Raw genomic sequence first — 6,976 nt, forward strand, 5'->3', positions numbered from 1 at the left:
CATTCAGTCTGAAACGGGCTTTTCTTTTGAATTGTCAGTTGATGTGCAAAGGGCTGTTCACACGAAAGCATCTTTTTTTGTAGTTTTTTTTTTTTTCAACCGCCAAAACAGTGGGCCAATCAGAAGACACCGGAGGCGGGGCAAGTGTTGCAAGACAATAAAAGCACAGAAAATTTAACCTTTAACCCACAATTGGGTCCATTTTGACCCGGAAGAGATACGTTAACAAAAATAGTTTTTAGTATAGCAAGGAAACTTGCTCAAAATACACACAACTGTCTCTTTTAGATATATTTATTAATTCAGTCCTTCATTCAGATTGTTTACAGTAATGTACTTACATGTTTTTAACTTATATCTCAGGCAGCTCTGGGCCTCAATTTAGATGAAAACCAACTATTGACGAACGAAGAATAAAAAAGATAAAAAATTTTGAACACTTTAACAATGTAAAGTTTATGCGACTGAAATTTCTTATTTTTGATATATGTATGTTTAATAATTTTGGGGTTTAGCAATCATAAACTGTAATCAAAGAAATGTAATTCAATTCAACTACATTACTCACGATTCTGCAATGAAATTGATGAATGTCTATGTATTAGATCAACTTTAAATTAACAGTTTAATACAGTACTTCTAACACTGTTGTAATAGTTTTGTCTGAAAACACTTTTAAAGTTACAGTATAGCATTTATTTATATAATAGTATATACACCATACAATAATACATATTTATATAGAACTTGCAGATTGTTTCAAAGCTGTTTCACATTAATAAAGATCATTAAATGTTTTTAACCATCTATAAAGCAATCTCTCTCTCTCTCTCTCTCTCTCTCTCTCTCTCTCTCTCTCTCTCTCTCTCTCTCTCTCTCTCTCTCTCTCTCTCTCTCTCTCTCTCTCTCTCTCTCTCTCTCTCTCTCTCTCTCTCTCTCTCTCTCTCTCTCTCTCTCTCTCTCTCTCTGTCTCTCTCTCTCTCTCTCTCTCTCTCTCTCTCTCTCTCTCTCTCTCTCTCTCTCTCTCTCTCTCTCTCTCTCTCTCTCTCTCTCTCTCTCTCTCTCTCTCTCTCTCTCTCTCTCTCTCTCTCTCTCTCTCTCTCTCTCTCTCTCTCTCTCTCTCTCTCTCTCTCTCTCTCTCTCTCTCTCTCTCTCTCTCTCTCTCTCTCTCTCTCTCTCTCTCTCTCTCTCTCTCTCTCTCTCTCTCTCTCTCTCTCTCTCTCTCTCTCTCTCTCTCTCTCTCTCTCTCTCTCTCTCTCTCTCTCTCTCTCTCTCTCTCTTCTCACCTCAAAAAAATCAGGCGTTCATTTTATCAGTCGTATTGTAAAGGCAAGCTTTGCCGCTCTTTCATCACCCTGCTCAACCAATCAGATTGAAGAACTGGACCTAACCGCTTTATATAACAGACCGTTACTCACCTAAACACATTTGTCATTGACTTGTGTTCATTCTACTGTTACATGATTGCAAAACACCAGCACCTGTTTATGGAAAGCTCATGTTTATCATTCAAAACTTCCACCTGATCAACCTGCCTTTTTTTTTACTTTCTTTTTTTCAAACAAACAGTTGGATGTTTATGTGTGCTGCGGAAGAAAACACTCCAGCTGCTCGTCTCATGACTCACGGCGGTCGTGGGGGGTTTTCAGGCTCCTTGTGCCAAAAGGTTAATGGAGATATTAGGAATTTTTAAAGGGTCTGTGCTGTTCCTGGAAATCCTTCTGTTTGGTATCCAGCCGATCTGGATTCATATAACCACGTCTTATTCTTTCTGTCTTTTGTGGCATGAAGTTCTGCTCCAGGCTGTTCAGAATCATGTAACGACAAAACAGATGTGATTATAGTTATTCGCGTGTGGAGATGTGTCTGGTGGGTAATGTGTTTACTGTTTAGCTGTGATCAGCTGCTGCTTTTCTATCCGTCTGTATGGAGTTCATTGAGGCTTTGTTCAATCTCTTTTATACAGATTCACTTCCGCTGGAGAAACACGAGTGGTCTTGGAGAACTAATATAATATTAAACGATGGCCTTCCTTTTTAAAGAGATTGAACCAGAAACCTGCTAGTTACCAGACTAGTTATAGAGAATTGCTCTAGATCAGTGGCAGAAATGAGAAGCAATATTGACATTTTTAATTGTTTAATTTGGTATATTTAACACAAAATATATTGTTTATTTTTAAATATTAAACCTCAAAAATACAGTAAAATTCTTTGGTTCTATTCGATTGTAATACGATTTTATCTATTTAAAAATGTAATTTATTTCTTTAATCAAAGCTGAATTTTCAGCATCATTACTCCAGTGTTGCATGATTCTTTTTTTTTTTTAAGTTTAATTTTTGTAGTTTTATTGGAAAGATATACAGTTCAAAGCATCTGCCTACGACATCGGTCACTTTTACAACATTTCCAGCGATTCAGGGGAACAGAAAACTGCTCGATGTTCTTCATGGCAAAAGCATGTATCTTTCCATTATACAAAAACTATTTGCAAAAGAAAGAGGATGTAGGCACAACATTTATACGTAGAACACAAAACATAGATCCTATAACAATTTGATGCAATAGTTAAATACTCAATCCATTTAGACCAGACATATCTTTTTGGTTATTCATACAGTAAGTCATTTTCTTCATAATAAACATACTTTTTACAACATCAAACCAGTCCAGCATTTAAGGATTGCAAGAATTATTCTATACATGTATTTGTTTTACAACACCAGAACCTAAAATGCAGATAATATATTGTTAAAACAGTTTATGTGACCCCAGTAGCTCAACTCCTGTTTTGCTACAATAGGAGAATACTTTTTTTTTTTTTTTGTGCAAAGAAAACAAAAATAACATAATTTGCTCAACCATTATTTTTTTGGAGTTAAGTCAAATTGTCAATTTGTTTTCTTTGCGAAAAAAAAAAATATTCTTGTAGCATGGCAAAGCTGAAGTTGAGCCATTGATGTCAGAAGGACTGTTTTAGCGATGTCTTCACTGTATGTTTCTAGAGCTGGGAACATGGTGCTGCTGTGTATGGAGGGACAGGCAGCTCTCTGATTTCATCAAAAAGATCTTCATTTGTGTTTCGAAGAGGAATGAAGGTTTGGCAGGTTTGGAGCGACACGAGGGTGAGTAAATAAGGCCAGGATTTAAATTCTGGGGTAAACTAACCCTTTCGGGCATAATTTGAACATGCTGACATTCAGAAAAGAAATATTTTTGATTTTATTATGAATGTTTAAAACTTTTTTTCGATGAATAGGAAGTTCAAAAGAAGAGCTTTTATTTGGAATAGAAATGCTTTATTATAATTTATGATGTTGTAAATGCTTTTACCGTCTGTTTTGATCAATTTAAATATTATTTATTTTTTTTAACTTCAGAAATGGCTTCAAAACAGGATTCAATTTTAAAGCCGTTTTCTCTCTGCATTTGTAACCGAAGTGCGTTTCCGACACCGGAAAGTGTGTCAATGTAACGTTGGGTTACTGAAATCCTCCTTCATTCACGGCCTTGCCTTGTGTTTTTGCTTCAGCCAACTCTGTCCTTGAGATTCTTTCAGGCTTGTAACATCTCCATCGATACAGCGGCCGGACGCTTCACGGCTGTCTGTGGCAGATCCACTGCAAAAACAGCACAGTTATTAAGGAGCCTTCCGTAGCGTGTCTTAACGGTGAAATGTAAATCTTTTGAACGGATGAATGGCGTGGCTGTGTGGTGTTCGGAGCGTGCCTTGCCTTCAACCTGCTCTGCCCGGTGCGCTCCGGACAGATTTAGAAAGGAGTGTGAGATCACAGACAGCAACGGGCAGGTGTCTCCTATTTAAAGACAATCCTTGACCTGGATGTGCGGCGCGGGACGAGGGTGCCGGAGAAGCGAGCGGAGGGCCGGGACGGGCCCTGACAGGTGCGTCTGTCCACGTAGGTGGGCCTTCGGGTCACATCCTGACGGCTTCACACTCGGCAGGGTTCGGTTACAGCCGGGCTGAAAGGCCGGCGTGTGGCGCGTTTCTGTGCTCGGCCTGCGAAGAATCACTCGGCTCGGGCTTTATTCTTCCCGACAGGTCGTCCGCTCGCACCCTCTCTTCAGGCGTCCGACGGAAAACACAGCCAGGGCCGTTTCCGCCGCGTCAAATCAAGCATTTAGACAGAGCGGACGCATTCAAACTGCACGGGCTAGGTAGAAATTCAAGTGTAAAAAAAAGCGCTTGATTAAACGCGTGTAATGCAAACTTTTACTTTTGTATTACCGCTTAGTTTTGCTTTCTGGAGCCTGCATTAAAACCGTGTGATTTTTATGTAGATTTGAATGACTCTGATTCTGACTCTGAAACATTCATATTTAATGCGATGCCGTACGCGTGTGTGAACTTCACAAGAAGAAAAAAAACTAAAACTCTGAATGTTCTCTGTAAAGCTATACCGTGTACTTGTAACTTGCGAGAAGGACGGATCTGATGAAGAAGATAAAGGATTTGAGGCCCTTCTGGGAAGTGTGTGTGTGTGTGTGTGTGTGTGTTTACCTCAGAGTCAAGCATCCTCTCTATGTGCTGCTGCATTCTCTGGCTGGAGGCACTAAATATAAACTCCAGTGCTGTTTGCTATATAGTTTAGTTTATAGTATGTCTTAAAGAGGTCAGCGTGAGCTGTTTTCCAACATGAACGATCATTCCTTGAATAGTTCCCTTTCTGCCGCCGGTTCGGAGTCTGTGTTTGAATGAAGGTTTTGAATCTATGAAGAACTAAATGTTTTGCATTCGCTATTTTATTAGCATCATAAGCGATGTTTGCGACACTATACCTTTTGAATGGATTTTTTTGCTCTCTATTTGTTTTGTATTTTTTTGATGTAATTTTACATATCCTTCAGAAATCGTTTTAATATGTTGATTCACTGTTTGAAAAACTTAATAAACGTATTATTATATACTTATTATATTTTACTAACACCAAATAAAAGTCAAAACATCAAAAAACAAGGCCATATTAACTATAATAACCCCCGATTTAATAAAAAAAAATACTGCAATCATATGAAAACTAGTAATTTAGTAATACTAGCATTTCGGTGATAATAAATAACAATGGAATAAAGCCATAACTCCTTAATGATAATCCTATGGAAGCATGTAACTCGGCCTGCAGACACGAATGCCTCCTCGAGTCAAGTGTCTTGTGTTGAGGAGATCCGAGGTGTTACCGCTGCTTTGGTCTCCAGCAGGGATGAGGAAGAGGAGGGATTCAGCAGCTTGACCCGAACCGCAGGAGTCCGATCCCGGAGCCGTGGACCTCCAGGGCTCCTCAGCCGGTGACCGTCACAGTCCCACAGAGCTAATGTGTTTCTGCTGCTCAAGAGCTTCCTCACCAGTGACAGCCGAGTGAGAGGTCTCAGCGGGACACTGGACACACATGAAGGACGCAGGGACTCGGGGGCAAAGGTCACGCTCTGAGGGCAGCGCTGAATCACACCCTCAGGCCTCCGCTGATGTAATAATGCATTTTGATTATATGCACCCCGAAGAAGGAGACTGCTGTAGATAACTAGAAGAATTAAGTGCACTGAAAGGTATTTGAGAATACGTTCAAATTATTTGATCATCGCAATATACAGATGCGTAACGGGTGGGATGCATCGTTTTTTTCACAGCTAAGAAGCGACTGAATGCAGTATATGCAAAAAATGGCGATAAAATTAGGGAATATCAATAAAACAGGTTTTTGGAAGTAAAAATAAAAGCGACTGTAGAAGGAAGAAAATAGCTTAAAATATATGTTAAGGTATTTTATTTTATTTTAAACAACTGCTGATTTTTAGTCAGATATTTAGTTCCAAAGGTTATTGTAATTTTTAAAAAGACGGAAAATAAAAAACAAATAATGACTAAAATCTAAAAAACTAGATTTGAGCAACATTTCTCATATTCATTTTGTGAAACTTGATGCACAACAAAATGATTAAATGTAAAAAATAAAAGCTGATTCAAAATCGTAGCATGTTTGCGTGAGTTAGATCTAGCAATTCTTTTACTATAAATATGGCGTAAGTCAATGTATTTACTCGGACCGGACTACGTGGATGCAAAATATATTTTGAAACATTTATATTTAGTATATATTAGTGTTAAAACAAGGTGTATAGTCCTAGTTTGGGCTCGAGCCATAGTGAGCTTTAGATTGATGGCGTCGGTCAACACATGCAATTTCATACTGGCTCAGGCGCAGCATATCTCATATGTTATTTATTTCCCAAGCCATTTATTAATGTAAATTATTCTTTCATTGCCCTGATTAAATATCAGGTCACAAGACTAAAAAGAGTGTAAAATTCTGGCTCCCAATGTTGGCACACTTTGTCAAAATATACCAAATCTAAGGACTTTCTTGTGGAAAAACAGCACGCTTTTTCTTTTAATTAGCTTGATGTTATCCAGACTGGCCTTTTTTTTTTTTTTTTAGGAGGAATTGTGAAAACACGCAGTCTGGCTCCATCACATCTGTCTGAACGCGGCTCGGCTCCGGCTCCGGCTCCGTGATCGTACTACGGGGACCGACTTTCCCTCACACTCCGAGATCTTACAAGCGAAGCGCTTTGTTTTCGCAGCTGAAGAGCGTATCCTTGAATATATATCACTCTGACAGACGCCGAGCGGAGCGAATGAGCATCGAAATCAAATCATATTCGTCATTAGTCCGCTTTCACGGCCTGCTTTATTGTGGGAGACGTGCAGTGTGAAACCACGCTTGAGGGACATAGATGAATGAACAAAGTTTGAAGGCCTTTGAATTGATATCAGTATCAAAGAAAGTTGCTTTTGTGGGAATGAATAATACCACAAAACTTGCAAGCAAAAAATAAATCAATAAAATCTTTATTAAGAGCAAAAGTAATAAGTGAACATAGTAAAAAAAATTTATTTTGTTATTTTATTATTTTAAATGTTTGCTTATAGACCGTTTGTGTGTGACTAGTGTCTATTT

The sequence above is a fragment of the Puntigrus tetrazona genome, chromosome 6, assembly GCF_018831695.1.
Source record: "Puntigrus tetrazona isolate hp1 chromosome 6, ASM1883169v1, whole genome shotgun sequence".
Taxonomy (NCBI): domain Eukaryota; kingdom Metazoa; phylum Chordata; class Actinopteri; order Cypriniformes; family Cyprinidae; genus Puntigrus; species Puntigrus tetrazona.